Consider the following 20,557-nt stretch of genomic DNA (forward strand, 5'->3'; position numbering starts at 1 on the left):
AGAAAGGAAGAAAGAAAGAAAGAAGGAAAGAAAAAAAAGCCGTTCTGCTCCCATTTGGCGAGTATTCTGTGTATCTGGGGGAGGGGGCCCCCTTATTCTTTCCAATGACAGAGCCGTGTTTTCGGGTGTAGACTAGTTCCCTGGTGTGTATGGGAGTCTGGGATGCTGGAAGACTCTTCTATGACGTGTCAGCTCTGGGGCATGCTGCGGAACCTGCCAGAACAGTCCCATTGCCCATAAATACAAAATCCTCTTTCTCACCCAGAGTGCCAGGTGCACCTCCGTCCAGAAAAACTCAGCCTGGCCTAAGAGAATACTGTGTTCTGAGATTTTTCTACACACACACACACACACACACACACACACACACACACACACTTTCTCTTTCTGTCATTTTCTGTGTTAACCACATTCTTAAAACCTGGAAGCATGCCAATTTTTTTTTCTTGAAAAAGGAAAAAAAAATTCAAAACTTTTTTCTTTTTTTGTAATTGAAATTCATGACAAATTACAGACAGTTTTTTTCTTCTTCCTGTCTCTTTTAGAACAACGCGTCCTTAGAAAAGAGCTTTCTTACTGAAACGGAATATTGTGGAACCCGAGGAATATGGCTGGGAACCAGCTACCTCTCACTGTTGTGAGCCACGGCCTCTACGCCCACAGGACCAGCGTTGGGCCTCTCAAAGCCAAACACTGTTGGAGACCAAGCGGTCAGAAAACCGGTATTAAAAGTGGAAACATTTTGTTCACATCTGAGCGCTGACCAGGTGAGAGCCAGGTGAGGACCAGGTGAGGACCAGGTGAGGGCCAGGTGAGGGCCAGGTGAGGACCAGGTGAGGGCCAGGTGAGGACCAGTTGAGTCTGGTGGGTGTGCCCAAGTGGACCCTGATTTCTGTCCAGGCGGTACCTCTTTTAATATAGATCCAAGGCAAATTTCAGTCGTCCAGTACAACTTATGGTCTAATGACTGAGGATGAGGTTTATTTTATTTTTGTTCAACTGTTTGGACTAAGATTGTCACTCTAATCGCATTTACTAAAACACTAGGTAATCGTATGGCTCACAAATAGATTTTTTTTTTCTTTCGAGGTCATACCAAGACCATAACTTTGACCTTTTTCTAAGAACCTGGTGTCATCCAGCTCTGGGTGAATTCACTGCCACATGGTACAAATTTGAAAAGGTGCTGCTTGTCTCTGGTGTTTTATGTGGATGTTCACTGAGGTTTTCCTTCTAACCAGCAATCACAAGTCTTCCTTAGAATACCATGTCTCCAGTTGCTTTCAGTTTCCTTTAACTCTATAAGCAAATAACAATAAATTTGTCTGTTTTTACAGTGCCTCCATTTCTTTCCTCTAGATTTCTTGAAGAATTTAACAAAGATGCCACCATGCCACTGGTCTGAATGGGATGAGCCAGCCAGGTCAGGGAGGGTGCTACCCCTTGGTGCCAAACACGAGAGCGTCCAAATTCCAGTCTCAGAGAGAAAGAATGCAATGCAATGTTTTAAGAGACTAGAATGGATGCAAAGATGTCCACGATGAACCAAAGATTTAAATTTTAAGTAAAGATGGGATCAGGTCTTGTCCACTAGCTTTCAGGAGACCGAACTGGGCACCAGGTTTTCTGTTATGTCGAGAATGGTTTTGGGAAATGCCTTGTAGGTAATCTATTAGGTAATCTATTAAGGGTTAGGATCACGGGCACAAGAGTGGGTTCCGACATCCAGTCCCCCCCTCTTGGAGTGACTGAATCAGAAGTTTGACTGTACATCTCTCAACTCAGTTCCCAGTCCTGAACAAACACTTTTTGTTCCTGCAAACCTCATAGGGGGAGCTAGGGAGTAGCTCATGTCTCAAAGGCCTTCCTTACAAAAGGACTGATTTTTTTTTTAAATTATAAATTATTGCTGGATTTGGATAGTAACTTTTAAGTGGGGTCAGTGGCCTTTGCAGGAACAGGTGTATGGCTGCTAAGGTCATTGCCAAGGATTTGGGATCCTTCAGTATGCAGACCGAAGTCAGGGAGTTCAAAGGCATTGTTCTAGTGCAATGACATTAGACTGGGTAGAAATGGACAGACTACATGGCCATAATCACCCAGGCTTGCCCATTCACCATGCTTACACATGTGTGTGCTTGTGTGTGAGTATGTGTGAGATGTGCCCAAGATCCCGCTCACTGCAAATATACAAGATGCTAGTGAGCTGCACCCCCTACCCCCAATATCTGTGAATGTAATATGTATGTTTCTATATCCTTGGAATTTTGAGGAATAATTCAGTTGAGAAAGTGTTGGATCTGTGTTATAGTGACTGTCTTCCCAGGGACTCAGACATATTAAAACACCAGGAGGTGGAGGGACAGGGATGGAGCTACCTCACTGAAACCATGGCTAGGACCCCCTTCCCCCACTCACAGACAATCCTGTTCAAAGTGTGCACAATCTTTTCATTTCCCCAAAGTGAACGGACTTGAATTTTCCATCTTCTAAAATACAATCTTCACAGCCTAAATGAACCTTTTCAACTCTGTGGTTAGAACCATTGCAGAGAGGAATTTGGAATTTTTAAAACATCCCAGGAAGAGGTTTGACAACCCCCTCCCTTTCCAAAGAAAACCCAATTATTTTCCTGATTTGCCAGAGTTACATGTTGCCATGTGGGCAAACCAATAGATGCCAGGCAATCCCCGTGTCCTTAAAAATAGACAGAGAGAGAGAGAGAGAGAGAGAGAGAGAGAGAGAGAGAGAGAGAGAGAGAGAGAGAGAGAGAGAGAGAGAGAGAGAGAGAGAGGAGACTGGAGAAACCCGGCTGAGGCAGACTGACTGAGTTCTCAGTCCGTCCATAATGCTTCTGCAGCATTAGGAGATACTTTTAAGACTAGGGCAGAAATCAGGAAATCAGGAATGAGCTGAAGATGGCCTTTGACAATGTGAAGTTTAAGCAGATTTACCTGGTCCCGAACCCTCTTTGCCCTTCCAAACGCTGTTTATCCCCGGTCTAGTCTAAGTTTTGCGGCATCAATTGGGATCGTTTATTTCCTAAACCCAACAGTGATTTCTACCCCAGTAAACTGAAAAAGCTGCACCGGGGAGCACTCCGCCTCGATATCTTCATTTCCATCTGAAATCAAACATGATCGGTAACTAAGGTTTTCCGAAGCCAGTGTCTGCCCCCCACCTCCGGCCGGGAGAAGACAGTTAATCACAGCCTTGGAAGATGAAAGACGCGCGAAGCGAGCGGAACTCTCCCCGGCAAAGCTGCACCCCGGGGGGTCATGGAAGCAGGGGGAGGGACCATGATTTCTTGATGCAATAACATATTGAGACACTTTCTGCTTTTCACTCCCTCTGGAGTAAATATAGGGCATCTCACCCATGAAGGGTGATTATAGCTCCTAAGAGGAGGAAGCGACTTATTAAGGTCGTGTTCCCGGGCAAAGGGAAGATAAGAAATCAGTATTGATAGCGAGGAGCAATCCGCAGTTTCCCCTATAAAAATATATTTTCTCTGAAAACTGTTTTGGCAGTTGGGTGATTATCATGATGATTATTAATTTGGGTCTGAAATTGACTGATCTTTGCAGGCGGTTCTGGCGCCTCGAGCTTTCAAAAGACAACTTTTCCCACTGTAATCGCCCCTGGAATATTTTACGTAGTACCTTCCTCCGTAAAGCAATTATAGACGTTTTAAAACGTGAATTGGTTACCTAGCTCCATAAAAAAAAAAAAATCCCATTTACTCTTTAGTGCCTTATTTGAAAATATTAAGCCTCCAAACTAAACCAACCAAACAAACAAAAAGACAGAGCAGACCTTTACAGCCAAACATTTACCCAATCTTTCGCAGGAACCATTTCTCCTTTGATCTATTGTCAGGAGCCTTTCGCTGGAATTTGCTCCAAAAGAGACATTTTTATTTGCTTTTGTTTCCCTTTAAATAAGGTTATAGCATTTTTTTTGGTCCCCTAAATGAAGACCAGAAGCCCCCACACAAGATGAAGTAAGTCCTTACGATGTTGGGAAAGAGTTCCGCTTCCTTATAATAAAAGGTGTTTAAAGGGTTCGCTACAGCTTTAAACAGAATTACAATTTACTTCTTTCAAGTGTCCAGGCCATAAATTCTTCTCAATTCCCTCTCTCTCTCCTTGTCGGAATTAATGAGATCAGATCTGATCAGGGCGCTGATGTGTTCAGCGCCAAATCACACAACAGCGCGCGCACCGTAATGGAATTTGCATCTAATGCATACATAAATCAAACATCTTTCTGGACATTTTCATATGCATAATGTCATTTCATCCAGCGCTGTCTGTGCAGAGGGGGAGATTTTTCTCTCTGAGAGAATGACTTTCTTTAATGCTTTCATTCTATTTTCGCTGACTGCGGTCCGGGAGAATGCAGTCGGTCGGAGAATCTTTCGGGGCGCGGTTGACAGTTCCTTTTCCAAGAGGGGTCCTTTACATTTATCATGCCTCTTCCTCGGGGGCTTTGTTATGCAAATGTGGCTGAAATTGATAATTCCAAAGTGCTTCATTTCGGCTCCTCGGCGGTTGGAGATGGTAGATAAAAAGAAACTGACAAGACACACTGATTGCCCTCGGTGCTTGTAACTCTCTTGCTAACAAGGGCTGGATATTGTTAAAAATTCCTATTGTTATGAGGGTGGCGCTCCCATTATGCAGGCCTTGCAAATTTCTGATTTGAATATTAACCCTTTAATCACTCAGCCCTTTTGGCCCCTCCAAAAAAAAATTTTTTTTTCAAAAAAAGTCAATTGCCATCGATGGCTTCAGGACCCCAAACATCGAACTATATTCTTCTATTATGATGAACAGCTGGGGTAGACTGAACACACTTCATTAATCATTTGTTCCCAGGGTAAACTTTACATTTATTTTTTTTTCACAGGCAAAGAAAAGGGGTTATCTCTAAAAAGCTCTTCCCCGATGCTTAGGAGAGACATTGGAACCGAATCACCATTTGCACACAAGACTAGAAATTGTAGTTGCGAATAACAATTTGCAAACGGAACTGGGCCTTCTCACCCCTACTTCCCTCTCTGAAAAGGGCAGTATCAGTATTTTAATCTGACCGTTTAGTGTCTCCTGTGCAGACCCAAGAAGGCCTCAGGGAGGTGATGTGTGTCTGCTGTCACCAGAGGTAAGTTTATTTTACCTGCTTGGCCAGGAAGAGGAGGGGAAAAAAAAATTCCCGGCATCCTCCACCTAGACTAGAACAGAGCAGCGGACTTCTGAATACCATTTCCAGGGGAGAATTGCAAATCAAGGCCGCTCTGGGCATTAGCATAGCAATGAGGCCCTGGCAGTAAACTGCCTTTGCCAGCAAAGGCTGAGAGCCCAGCCTGGGGCCCTCATGGGGTGAAACGCTGGACATTTGAGGAGAGTGGCTGTGAATATTTCTCAAGGCCTGAGTCACCCAGATATCAAGCCCTGAACACACACGTCTAAGAAATAGATCAAACTCACCCCTAGTTTCCCTGGATGAAACAATAGGACCAGAACAAGAATTCACCTGTCAGCTAATTCAGACTGGCAAACCGGAATCTCTCAGCTGCTCTCGCCGAGGTAGCGATTGTCCATCAGGTAATCAGACTCCTGGTGAAACCGGAAATCTCACCTCTTTTGGAAATGTTGCTGGTTTGAGAATGGATAGCTGCAGATTAGCAAATTACACTCATTCCTTCCCAGTGTAACTGTGAATTTGGAAAAGACTGCTCAATGCTTAGATTGATGAGGACAGGCCAGGGCTCCCTGTCTAGACCCAAGAGGTTTCAATCAAATCCCTGTTTGGGTTCCTGGGCCTGTAAAAGATCCCGCCAAATGATGGCAAACAAGAGGGGGGTCATCCACGTCAGGGTGGCCCACACCTCTGGGGGTGTCTGCAGCACTGCCTTCCTCGGGCAGGCCCTGTCAGGTCCCCAGGGACAGGGATGCTCTCGGAGACCATACAATCGTGCACAGACTGCCCAGGCAGGTCCTCTGCATCTGGGGGGGGGGGTCTCTTCTCAGTAGCCTCATCTGCTTGCTAGCCCTTCAGCACACGGGCAGCCTCTTTCTTAACAGTATCTCTCTATCCATCATTCAAAAACACCAAGTTATAATGCTCTGATAGCCAGCATCTGCCGAAAAATAAAAATCCTAAAAAGTAAAAACATCACCTCCTATAGGTAAAAATTGGATAACGTGATAGCACCGGGAGATGGCTTTCTGGTACCCTGCCGTTGGGCTCGTCGGGGTGCTGTGATTGCCTTCAGTACAGTACTTTCTGTCTTGTCTTCATAGGTATGCTGACTGTCATTAGTTATGGGAGCACAGCCACATTCCCCTAATGAAGACTGAAGTCTGCACTCCCTAAACTTAGTGTGAGCCATTAAATCAGCAGGTCATAGTCAGAATCAAGGTCCAAGCCATGCTTATTCACTAATATCTGCTATGGTAATGAGCGCCGGCCAATTGCCGCAACTGTGGCTGAACCTGCCAGATCTGGTCCACACCCCAGAAGGATCAAGTAGATGAAAAACTTGCCCTTTCCTAGGAAAAGGACTTTATCTTCCATTTTACAAGATAAGCTTTTAGGGTGTGAGATTTAAAGATGTGCCCTGTGCATTTAATGTCTATTTTACTTTCAATTATGCTTTGCAGCAAATCTAAATACCTAATGTTATCTGCAGATTGGCAGATATCACCAAACCCTTAAAAGTGAGGGTCTTTCTTTTTCCTTTTGAGTCTATTTGAATTGAGAGGTTCCTTCACCTTTTGATTAGATGGTATCTCCTCTCCTCCTTGGTTTCTTTTTAATTCATGCACTGAGAATGTCCTAGGGGCTCTAGGTGGCCACGGTTGAGGAAAGGGATGTAGGCACGGCTCTGAACTCTTGGGTCCTCATAATCTCTGCAGGGTGGGGGAAATGGAAGGTGGAAGATCATCCTAGCTTGTTGGTATTTGATTTTTCCAGTTGCCTGTGTGTTGGGGCTTTGGCAGATCCCGCTGGAGTCTGAAAGACAGCCTGTCATAGCCGGAGCCTGCAGCCTGCTGGAGTGGAGAAACGAAACGTGGCAGAGAGGCAAACAGTAGCTGGGTTTGAGTTGTTTTGATTACGAGTTAAACAGAGAGTCCTCCGAGGGCCAATGTATATCTGCTAGGTTCTCCCTCTTTTCCTGTTCTCTCTTGGCAACACAAGAGGAAAGGGGCTGGGGACTTGTAAGGAGTCAGATAGCCCAGGATTCTGTGCTACAAGAAAGGGTCAGGCGCCCTTTCGGACTTACCCCCTGTTGTGTTTGGAACTGGGCAGTCAGGAATTCTGCACAGCCTCAGATACACTCAGAATTCCCCTCCAGGTGGTCTTCCGAGACAGCCCAGCAGTTCTTTCTAAATCTCCCATCACTGAAGACAGGCAGAGAGGTTTTTAAGTTGGGAAACAGCACAGGGAGCTTTCCATGGTGAGCAGGGGCTCTTTCTGTTCCTGGAGAGAAACAGAAAGATGCAGGGAGGGGGCTGTTGTTGGGCTCAGTCTACTTTCCTTACATGATGATTTTGACCGTGACACTCATCTGCCCCTTGTGCCCAGGGTATTTGGGTCACTGAGTCAGGATGCCTTACTTGGTAAATGGGGAAAAACCAAAGAGTAGTGAGAAGTTTGGAATTATGCAGGTGAGTTAATCAGGTAGAGACCCTGTTAGGTTGACATCAATCAGGGGTCTGGTCAGTGAAGTCTACCCCCCCATACTCCCCACTTCCCCCAACTGCGGAATCCCCACCCACTCCTCTCTTCTGCCTTCACTTCCTCCTCTTCCTCCTTCCTCTCCTTCTCCTTCTTCCGCCTCCTCTTGCTTCCCCTCCTCCCTCCCCTGCTCTTCTCCTGCAATGGGCAGTTTTAGCAACTTTTAGGCCCAGTGCTTAGTTTGGAGGGAGGGTGAGGCCCAGATCTCCTGGCTGCTGTCACTGTCTTTTCTGGCTGGAGCCAGATACTCTTAACAGTGCTTCCTGTGGCTGCAAACTCGCTTGCTTTACAGAAATGAGACTGTTGTTTCCTCCCCCACAAATGGAAGGGTGAAACTCTTAATGCCTTGCCAGAGTTCTTGGAAAGAATCCAAATGTATCAAATCAGATTTTTTTTCTTTTTAAATTTAGTGATTTGACCATAAAAACTTTATTGAAAAAAAAAACACAAAGCAAAACAAAACATAACAAAGCAAAGGAAAAAAAAACCCAATAGGCTCAATCAATATTGTCTCTGAAGAAAGCAGGTTCTGAACGGCCCTCATTTGGACAAAGTTAATTACTGCACAATGATTGCGTTTTAAATTTAGTTTCTAGATGCAGTGATTTTTAAAGCTCACAACTGGGGGAAAAAAATAAGTTCTTCCATGTTTGGCTCAGTAATTGCCTTTGTCAGCAACAGACATCCTCTGTTCCATGGTCCCCCTCACCCTGAGTTGGTAGAATGGGGCCTGGCATAAAGGGACAGGCCTCACACGTCTACTTAGAACTGTTCAGCTCTAAGTACTAGAAGGCCAGGTAACCCACTGAGGAGCCATGTCACTGAGGAAGGCCAACCAAAACAGGTCCAGAGTCCTTTGCTACTCTCGTGTCTTATGTTTTACTTTCCCATACATCTTTGTGGACGTGTCTTGATGTGTGCGTCCATGTGTGAGTATGAGTGTGGTTTGTACATATGTCATTGGGCACGTAGGGGTGGGGCAACCTTGAGTGTTGGTCCTCCGTGCTCACATACTTCCTCAGAGCCCCGAGATTCCTGTTTTCCTTTCTCCCATCTTACCGTCAGATCCAGGACTATAGATGTGCATTTAGGAGGTTAGGGGATTCAAACTCAAGTTTTCACGCTTGAGTTCTAAGCACTTTACCACACTGATCCATCTCCCCAGCCTGCATAATTTTCCGTCTGTGAGTAGCACTGCACAGTGACTGTCCCCTTTGGATCTGACTCGGCTCACATAAATTTATTTGCCTCTATTAGAACTTTATGCATTTTCATGGCCGAGTCTTATTCAACCGTGTAAAGCATGTCTGCTCTTCTGTGGTTGCCTCGTTGCTCCTACCTGTGGCCGCTATGAACTGTACTGTTGCCAACCTTGTTGGAGGAGTAGCTAGCAGAAACCCGTTTTGACTGGATCCGGGAGACACACGGGGTCGTTGTACATTTAACTCTACTAGGATCCCAAGGATCCACTTATAAAGGAGAAAATTCAGAGAAAAACGCAATGTCTGGTCTTCTTCAGTTAGCTGGATATGAAGATGAGTTTGTCTGGCCTGCCAGCTCAGGACCTTCCTCCCCCAAAACTTAGCCTTCAGAGCAGAGGGTCCTGCTGGGCTCTCTACAGAGCAGCGGCTGTCACAGGGAGCTTACCTCTGAGGCAGCAGTGACAGCCACACGAAGGGGCTCCAGAGAGGCTAAGGGATATCCTCAGAAGGCTGGGGACTTCTCTGAGCCTCATCGTGTCTGTGGAACTTGCTAAACAAACAAACAAACAACAAAGAAAACCACAAATGCGTTGGGTAGATGGCGCTGTCCCACCCTAGCGAGAGCAGAGTGTGCTGTGGCTTAAAGACGTGGCCTGGGTGGAGCACACTGGGAGGACCACACCTCTGCCGTGTATTTTGGAGAGGGGAAGTGGGCTCCTGGTGAGCCAGGATGAGGCACAGGATTCTAGGTCCTGCCCCACCTTGCTTCTGCTCAGACTCAATCTCAAGGGTTGAGGGACGTCACGTTGGTGAGTGAATTAAGATCTTTGTTCTCAGGCCTGTGGGGCTTTGGGCATACAACTTGAGGTCACACACTCCAACATTCTAGGTGCTTCAAAGTGTCTGTGTTGATCTAACTTGGGAAACACCCAGGCGGATGGATCGCAGACTCTCTCTGGTGGGCCACACTTCAGAGCCTCCCTTGTCAGGCACTGACAGCACGCCTGTACATTCATTCACCTTGTCCTGGTTTAAGGCAGGAATGAACATAGGCTGATTTTTTTTAAAGTCTTTTGTAATCTCTTGTGAGCTAAAACTTTTTTTTTTTTTAATAATTCAAGATTCTGTATAACTGTCATGTTCATTTACTTTTTGGCTATATCAATCAAGGTAAAAATTGATTTTTTTATGTGTATGACTTTTTATGTGTATGAATGTTTTGCTTGCATGTATATCTGTGCACCAAGTGAGTGTCTGTTGGCCAGAGAGGACAGAAGAAGGCCTCAGATCCCCTGGAAGTGGAGTTTCAGACAGTTGTGAGATGCCACATGGGTGCCTGAAATTGAACTCAGGTTCTTTGCAAAAGCAACCAGCGCCCTCAACCACTGAGCCAGTTCTCTAGGCCCCTAAGTTTGGTTTTTGTTGTTGTTTTGGTTTTTTGAGACAGGGTTTATCAGTGTAGTCCTGGCTGTCCTAGAACTCACTCTGTAGACCAGGCTGGCCTTGAACTCAGAAATCTGCCTGCCTCTGCCTCCCAAATACTGGGATTAAAGGCATGTGCCACCATTGTCTGTCTTTTTTTTTTTCTTTAACTCCTCACTCCAAATTGGTATTGGATTATGTATTGGGCCAAACAAATCCATTCTTTGAAGAAGATAATATTCTACACAGCTGGAACTGGCAAATGGCTAATCAGGTGAAGGTGTTGGTCACCAAGTCTTGACGCCTGACTCCAGTCCTAGAGGCCTGTATGATGGAAAAGAACTGACTCCTGCAGGCTGTCCCTCAGCTGTCACAGTCTCCCATGTGTGTCCCACTCCCCAAAAGTAAATAAATGTAGAAACAAACAAACAGCCCCCCCAAAACAAAACAAAACAAAAAAATGCCTGCACAGCCAATATCACAAATCAAGCTATCTGAAGTCAGAATTCACATGGAAATGTCATCCCATCCAAGAGCCGAGGGCTCATCAAGGCTTTTGAGATTAAAAGCTCCTGTTAAAGGTGAATTCTTTTTCTTTGAAGTAGATGTCTTTATTATGTAACAAATTCAAATGATTCTTGTCTGGGTTTGTACCTTATTTCCCTCCTGTCCCTGAAGTAATATTACTTTTTGTCAGACTCTTTCCTCGACTTTTGTGGCACTTGCCAAGTCAAATCAAATTCCCATTTTTTCTTCCATTTTGTCCCATGTTACTTGGGGTACCCCACCTCCACTTCCACCCCTGCTCCCATTCCTAGACCCAGGCAATCAGGCATAGCCGATGCTTCTCCTCTTCTCTGCTTCCCTTCCCAAGACTTGAACACACAAGCAAACGAGGTTGCTACAGGATTTATCAGGGAGGAGTAATTCCTGCTAAGATGTCAGTGACTAGCTGCACCCCCTGTGAGGGTGGGTACCAGGGAGTCCCAGTGCATACAGTGGTGGTGGCTCCTGGCAACACAGAGAAGATGCCTTGGCCTCAGAGAGAGTGAGGAATGGTTATTCTGGAGTCAGATATGAGTGACCATGGCCACCCCCAAATCCACATTTCACTGTGGTAGCAATTCATGAGGTTTTATAGTAACAAAAGAAAGAAACCACAAATCTGAATGCTTCAAATACATTGGTGGGACAAATCTATCGGATGAACCTCACTTGCTGCCTGGTGTCATTCTTAGATTTAGGGTTAGTAGATGAGAGGGTTTGTGTGTTCATCCCTCAAGGATTTACCTGATGGTCAAAACAATGTCAGGTCACACACAGAGATGGGCTGTGATTGGATATTAAAGGCCAAAATTATTTGCCATGGCAACATTGGATCGGCAACATTCCAACCTCTCTGTGGTTACTGATGTTTTATTGAGTTAATCAGCAACCATGTGAGAATGTTTCAGGTAGGGGTGGCTGCTGCCCCTGCTGCTTTTCCCCCTCCCCCTGTTTTCCTTCCTCCTCCTCTTCTCCTCCTCCTGCTCCTGTTCCTGCTCCTCCTCCTGGAAACTTCACACTCTGACTTACTAGTTACAATGTAGACTTTTTGTTGATGGCTGGAAGTAGGAACCATCTTTGGACATGTCTATAATGTGTATCACTGGGAATGAGCATGTGACAGCAGAGCTCATCCATACTGTGTTTGATTCCTAAATCACAGACATATGTGATTGCACTTTACTCAACCTGTGCATCATGATCCCTAGGGGTCAAAGGACCTTTCCACAGGGGTCCCCTAAAATGATTGACAAAATGCATATTTACATTATTACTCGTAACACTAGCAATGTTAGAGTTATGGAGTAGCAAAGGAAGTGATGCTGTGGTGGGAGTCACACAACTTGAGGAACTGTATCAGGAAGGTGGAGAACCACAGAGGTGACTGGACAGCCTTCCATGTAGACTTCACATCAACAGCTTGACTATTTAGCACATATCCTTTTTGTCCAAAGACCAGTCTATGCTGTGGACAAGCATCTTGGAAAACTGCTTTTGACAAAAATGTAGACTCATTAAAGTTTTATAAATAAATGGGCATTTGAAAGTTCATGTCTTGAATCTCGGTTTACAGGTTTTGTAAAGAGTATTTGGCCAAGATGATCAATACTCCCTCTTTCAAACTGGGCCAGTGTTGACTTCTAAAAGTGACTTCTTGACCATGAAATTAAATAAGAAAACCCCATAACCAGCCTGGAGCCTGCATTCAACAAAGACCCCAGAGGAAAAGACAGAAGGAGGCAGAGCTCCAGAGAGCCGCACCTCCTTGGAGGCAGGACGATAGGAGGGCACACACCCAGGGAGTGATAGCACTGGAAATTTATTTAAAATAAATGGTTTTATGTAAGAAAATAACAAAAGCAGCCTATTTATAGAACAGATAAAAGAGCACAGATCTAAATATGGACTGCAGCAGCTGTCTCTGGGAAGGACCTTACTATGCCACTTATTTAAATGATTTCCTTAAATCTTTTTTCTTTTAGACAGTGCACTTAATTCCGCAAAGTGGCATTATATATTTGTTTATATTTTAGCTTCCTCACCCTCCCAGGGGCTCTGTTGGTATAAGTCCTGGTCTCAACTTATCAATAAAGTATTTAATAACGGCACTTATTTTTCCACTTGCCTTATGCTATTAACTCTTTGTAATAAATACAAAGACCATCCATTTAAGAGGGATTTATTATTCCGAGGCTAAAAATACTTGGTTAAATTGCATAAACTTAGCAATTATATATTTTTCCTCAGGTGAGGGAAAGAGAGGTGGGGGGGAATCTATTGGAAAAGCCAGCCTAAATTGATGTCACCTTTGCGTTTAAAAGCATTAAAATTGGCTCTAATTCCTCTCCAGCTCATTGCACATTCACGTACGCTGCAGTAAGAACAGTAAGAAGCGACGGGCACCTCGTTATGAAACGGGCTTTCATCATTATTAGAAAGGAAAGCCGTACTGTATTGGGACCCTCAGCTGATTAGGAGTAGAGGGGGATGTCTTTTTCATCAACTAAAAGTCAAATCAAGTAAATTTGATGGAACTCAAGCTGCACTATCGGTAGGGATGGTACCACTGGTTGGTCTTATGGGAACCAAGAAGTGTCTGTCGGCAACAGCCTCTGAGTCTTTGACCCCTAGTGCGAACGTCCCCTGATTGACCTGATTTCACTGGTGCAGTATGGTACAGAATTTCAGACTGGACCAGGGGTTAGTAAATAGACTTGACTGGTGCTGGAAAAACAGGTTAGTTGGTAAAGCGAGTACCTAGGCTGGGACCCAACATAAAAGCCAAATGTGGTGGTGTACAGCTGTAACAGTAGAGCTGGGATGGGGAGTCGGGGTGGTGGACAGGCGGGTTCCTGAAATCCGTGGGCCAGTCAGCTTAGCTCAGTCAGTAAACTTCAGGTTTTATGAGAGACCCTGTCTCAGAAACTGGAGGTGTCAAGTGAGGAGGCAAAGTCGTCATGCATTGACCTCTGACCTCCACATGCAGATGCATAGGCCTGAGCCACAAAGCACATTGGAGCACACACACCAAATGAACGCCCGAGATTTCTCTCTATCTATTCAGGAGGCAGCCAGTTGCAACAGATGGCTCTGGGTTTTGGAATCACAGAACAGAATGCCTTTCTTAGTCTGTAAAATGGGCCTGTGAAGAAAATGAATCCAGTTTGAATTATGTGACTTTAGGTAGAACCATGCAAAATAAAAAGTAAGTTTTATATATGTATATATATATACACACACACACATATATATTTGGAATATGGTGGAGACAGTGTATGAATACTATAGCTTCTTTGCACCTTCAGAGTTTGGAGTAGACACTCCTACTGTCTTTAGTTAGGACACATGCAGATATCAGATAGCAATTAAAGAAATTTCAAGTGTCAGAGACCTTCAGGATTCCTACAGGGCAGAAGTCTCCATCTTGGCCTGAAGGACCGTGGCAGTATCTATCAACTGCTTTGAACTCTGCAGTACCCAGGGCTTACTGGGAGACCAGTGTCATTCTTAAGGATTAAGCAGAGGTTTTCTTCTTTGTAATTTTTTAAATATTTGTGTAGTTATTTGGGGAGTGTGTGTGTGTGTGTGTGTGTGTGTGTGAGAGAGAGAGAGAGAGAGAGAGAGAGAGAGAGAGAGACAGAGAGACAGAGAGACAGAGACAGAGACAGAGAGACAGAGACAGAGAGAAACAGAGAGAGAGACAGAGAGACAAAGAGAGAGAGAGAGAAAGAGAGAGAGAGGGAGAGAGAGAGAATGAGAGAGAGAACACCTGAGATTTCCCTCTATTCAGGAGGCAGCCAGTTGCAGCAGATGACTCTGGGTTTTGGAATCATAGAATAGAATGCCTTTCTTGGTCTGTAAAATGGGCCTGTGAAGAAAATGAATCCAGTTTGAATTATGTGACTTTAGGTAGAACCATGCAAAGTAAAAAGTAAGTTTTATATATATACATATATAAAGTTTTATATATATATACATATACATATATATGTATATATAAAACTTATATATATATACATATATACAATATATATAATATATAATATATATTATATATATGTGTGTATCTATACATACAAACATACTCTCTCTCTCTATATATATATATGTGTGTGTGTGTATATATACATACACACATTCTCTCTCTCTCTCTCTCTCTCTCTATATATATATATATATATATATAGAGAGAGAGAGAGAGAGAGAGAGCCTGTGTGTAAGTGTGCCTGTATGTATGAGTGGATATGCCTATATGTTTGTTTGTATATGTGTGTCATGCCTATGTGTGAGTAAGTAGGTGATGTGTGAATGAGCATGTGTTCCTATGTGTGTGAGTGTACATATTTAAATTAGTGTGTAGTGTGTGTTAGTGTGTAGTGTGTGTTAGTGTGTGTATGTGTGTTAGTGAACATGTGTGTGTGAGTGTGTGTTTGAATGAGTGTGTGTGTGAGTATATATGTATGTGTGAGTGTGTGTGAGTGTGAGTATGTGTGTGTTTGAGTTATTGTGTGTGTGAGTGTGTGTTTGAGTTAGTGTGTGTGTGTGTGTTTGAGTTATTGTGTGTGTGAGTGTGCACCTGTGTGTTCCAATATGGGTGTAGTTGGATATGTGGAGGTTAGAGGACCATATTGAGGGTCTGCTCACTTCACTGTGAATCTTGGGGATTGAACCTAGGTCCTTGGGGCCAGGTTCCCTTACCATCTGCAGAGATTCCTGAAGAGCACAGGGCCTTCTCTTTTCAGCCGGCAAGGGATGGGCCATTCTGGTATCTGCAGTGTTTCGTTCTCCCAGGTACAAGGGAACTCAGGCCTTTTAAGTAACCAGTCCTTTGGCCAAGAGCACAATAAGCCGAGTAGGAGGACTCTGCTGTCAGCATGGAGGTCCTAGGGGCCACATGTTAACTTAGCCCTCCTCTCCTGCTGAGGAAGACAGTCACTGACCTCTCACAGAGTCCGAGCCATGGAAAATATGCTTCACTTCCTACATGTCACGTATTAACTAAGCCTGCTTCCTCACAACGCAAGACTCCTCCTGCCTACTGACGCCTCGCTGGTGAGGAGGAGGCTTTTCACTGATCAATTTCTTGCCTGAAGGCTGACTTGATTTAGCCCTTTCCTCTCCCTTGAGCATCTTCTGCTCTCCTCCCCTAAACCCAACACTGGGAGCTGACCTCAGACTTTCCCAACAGAGGCAAGTGCTCTACCCAAGCTTTAATCCCAGCCCTCTTTTTAGGTTTTCTGTTTGTTTTTGTTTTGAGGCATGGGTTTGCTGCGTTGCCTAGGCTGCCTTTGAACCCACCATTGCCCAAGCAGGCCTTGAGTGTTGCTCACTCCCATGTTAACCTCCCTAGTATCTGGGACTACAGTCTTGTACCATGAGCCCTGACTTCACTTCATTTTCCTGCACAGGGCACAAATACCCTACAGTCTTAAGAACCTGCTATCTCAAAAACCTTCTGCTCTCTTGGTAACCCTCATCTAATGATCATATGCCATGCCATAAATGTCTTTGGCACCTGACTTGAATGACAATCTGCCAACTTTTAAAAATTAAAAAAAAAAAAAAACCAAAACAAACAAAAAATAAAACAAAAACTTAAAAATTTTCTCCTCAAAACTTAACTTTATTTTTCAGATGCCTTGGTAGCTTACCATGCCTTGCACAGAAAAGAACTCAAATAAAACCATTCCTGCTTATTGGAGATTACAAATTCAGTCATGTTAGAGATAAAAATCAGAACTCTAGGTTTAAACCCAATCTTGCAATTTGTAGAAAAATCTTACAGACCAAAGCTGTCTTTTTCAGAAATGATTTTCTCAGTAGCTCTTGCATGTACTGGCTCCTACCGGTAACCTAGGTATCTCTGGCATGGGATGGGACAGGCCAGGATGTGTTGCTGGTGTGGGATGGGACAGGCGAGGATGTGTTGATTTTTGTCTAGACTTCTGAGCAGAAATACACTGAGCTGAACATTTCGGGGTTAATTACGACAAGCCGAGAAAGCCTGCGGTGGGGAAGGTGAGGGGTTTTCACAACAAAAGCCAGATAAAACCATATTGTCGACACACCTATTTTTGTACATGGGATGTATGTTCTTCAGAAGGGAGACAAGCAGGGAGGGGAAGAGAGGGAGAGGGAAGAGAGAGAAACAGCACCTCAGACCTGGAGAATAAAATTGTTTTCAAATCTGCGTACCTCGAAGATTCTTTATTGTAAAAAATGGTTCCAGGCTGTGTCTGATGCTGGTGTGTTTCTTCTGGTTATTATAACCCTTGTCTCCACCTATGATAAGTTAGCTTACCTGGGGATGCTAATGTTTGGTGTAGCCCAGAAAAAAAAATACCAGGAAAGTACTTATAAAGTAAATAAGCTTTAATTAAATATCCTTGTCAAGCATTAATCATTATAGTTCTGCTCCCTATGGAAATAAGGGTGGAGATTCAATTTGTTTTGATTATGTGTGGATTTTAACAGAAGCCTTGCTTGTGTGCTGTGGTGAGCAGCCCAGCCCTTGGCTGCAGGAATCTCTCCTGAGGTGCTGAGGAAGGAGCTTCCTGCTTCCATCACTGTGAGAATCAGTGGGCTTTAATGTGTAGGGCATCTTCCCAGGGCATCTCTGTCAGACAGCTTGAGGGATGCTGTCCCAGAAGCCCCATATGACATCGCCTCATGCAGGCCATCTTAATTTTATTCTAAGTCCCCTGTACTAAGCATGTTCAAAACAAAGAGCTTGCCACACATAGGACCGGTAAAGTTTCTGGTCTGCAGGCTGTGGGCATCATTGAACGTCCGAACATTGGCCACCCAGGTCAGCATCCCTCCTTTTGAGTGCACACTTTTGTATAAACTGTCTCTGTGTCTGTTCCTATCCATGTATCTCTGTCTAATTTCTTTCTTGTTCTATGATACAAGAAGCTAGAGATCCTAGAAGGTACCTAGCCAGTTCCAATGTCTGCCTGAACCAGGGGACTGGTTCAGGTTTCCAAGTGTAGTGAGTGGGGTTCTCAGAACAGAACCCCACCTGTCTTGCCTTGAAGTTAACTCTCTTTTCCATCACTGGTTGTTTTTCTTTGCAAAGAATTCTCATTTTTAAAACAGTCTCTGCTAGGGCTGGAAAGATGACTTAGAGGTCGAAAGCTCTAGCCTCTCTTAGAGCATCAGGGGTTAATTCCCAACACCCACATGGCCTTCATTACCACTTTTAACTCCAGTTACAGGACATCCAATATCCTCTTCTGGCCTTCATGGAGTTCTGAAAGCACTATGGTACACGTGGGCGTGCATGCATGTGCAAGTGCACTCTCTCTCGCTCTCTCTCTCTCTCTCACACACACACACACACCATACACCACATATCACATACACCAAACACACCACATATACCATACACACATCATATGTAGACTACATACTATACACACCATATACATATCGCACATACACCATACATACATTACACACACACCACATACACCATACACACCACATACACCAAATACACACACCATACACACACACCCCCACCCATACCATACGCTATGTTTACAGTACATATAGCACAACACCCACCAAACACACCCCACATGCTACATACACACCATATACACCACACATGGACACACCTCACACACAGCATATACATGATACGTATGCCACATGCCACACCCACAGACACCATACATATCTACCATATACACATCATACACCACATGCACACACAAACACACATGCACATACACATACCACATATACCACATACCACATACCATATACATGCCACACACACACATACACACACACATACACATACACACACACGTACACACACACACATACACATACACACACACTTACATAAGGAAATATCTAAAACAATTTCTGCGAATTCAGCACTTAGCGAAGGGAAGGAAATGATCAGAACCACCAATTTCCATGAGACATAGAAGCAGCTCTCCAGCCTGCCCTTGGAGTGCTCCCCATACAGCTCTCCCTCCTCCCTCCTGGAAATATGCAGCAGTACATGAGTCAGGATGGCTCCTACTGGTGATGAGTCTTGCACTGGATTGTGAAAAGTGGCGGAGGCCGAGATGCAGAGATGCACAGGGGCATCTTTAAGGTGTCCATGCTTTGCTACATGCATCCTCAGATGTCTTAAGCAGTTAAAAGCACTGGATGCTTTCCCAGAGGACTCAAGTTTGATTCTAGGCACCCCCATGGAGACTCACAACCATCTCTACATCCAGTTCCAGGAGATCTGATGTTCTCTTTTGGCCTCTCTACACACCAGACATGCACATGGTGCATAGACATATATGTAAGCAAAACATTAGCAAACACATTCCAAATATATACTAAATTATACAGGCTGAAGGATGATGGTTGTAAAATCGTTGTTGTCTTTATTTTCTGTACTTAAAACATTATCTTTCTGGAAGAGCATAAGACCTTGTGGGCATATGAGAATCCTGCAGTCCCTAGCACACAGCAGCAGTGCTTCGTGCCTTGTGGGGTCGAAGGGCGTGGGTCCCAAAGCACAAGACAAGACAGGCAGGCACCTTGGATTCATCACGCATTTGACTTTGAGTGAATTTCTCACCGTTACACTTTCAGAAACCTTTCACTGTTGCCAGAACCTTCGCGATGTGTTTGAATCCCACGTGGAGTCTTGACACTTGGTTTGTGGCTTAAGCCACCCAGCTCACAGCACACTGTCACTATAAAAAAGCAAGTTCAGAAGTGAGTCCAGGTGGCTCTGGGGTCAGGAGGCATCTGCTTCAGACACTGAGTTGAGAAGGAGGGAGCTGTGAATAGTGACCAGCTATCAGTTCTGAAGGAGACAGCAATGTGGAAGGTGCATTTGTAGGGTCATGGACTGGTGCACATAGAGTGATCTGTAGCCCATGACTAAGGGGTAGGCACTCTTTTCTGATGTGTGCAAAGCTGCCTTTTTCTATGTTCCTACCTGGCCTTTCTTCCCTATGCGAATGCAAAGAAATAGATGTCTCATTTTGTCTCTTCCTGTAGGGACACCAGACAGCTCCATGGGATTTGGGTCCTGTGATGGTTTGTATATGCTTGACCCAGGAAGTGGCACTATTAGAAGGCGTGGCACTGTTGGAGTAGGTGTGTCACTGTGGGCATGGATTATATGACTCCCATCCTAACTGCCTAGAAGTCAGTATTCTGCTAGCAGCCTTCAGATGAAGATGTAGAACTCTTAGTTCCTCCTGCACCATGCCTGCCTGGATGCTGCCATGCTCCTGCCTTGATGATAATGGACTGAACCTCTGAACCTGTAAGCCAGCCCCAATGAAATGTTGTCCTTATAAGAGTTGCCTTAGTCATGGTGTCTGTTCACAGCAGTAAAACCCTAAGACAAGTCTATGAGCTCTCCTTGCCCTTGGACTATCCTTATCATGGCATCTATACATACAAGCAGATCGGAGTTAGGGATTTGACTCATGAATCATGGGGCATTGTCCTTGGGTGTCTGTGTTGGAACAGAGACAGGCTAGCAGATAGGTGACCTTTTTCTCTGTCAGTTAAATAATTAGAAGACAGGAAATTTCTTATGGCAAAGTGAATACTTATTAGCCAGGTGGACACTCGCCTCTTTTTATATTCTCTGTTGTTCATTCCATACC

This window comes from Mastomys coucha, unplaced genomic scaffold, assembly GCF_008632895.1.
Source record: "Mastomys coucha isolate ucsf_1 unplaced genomic scaffold, UCSF_Mcou_1 pScaffold6, whole genome shotgun sequence".
NCBI lineage: Eukaryota > Metazoa > Chordata > Mammalia > Rodentia > Muridae > Mastomys > Mastomys coucha.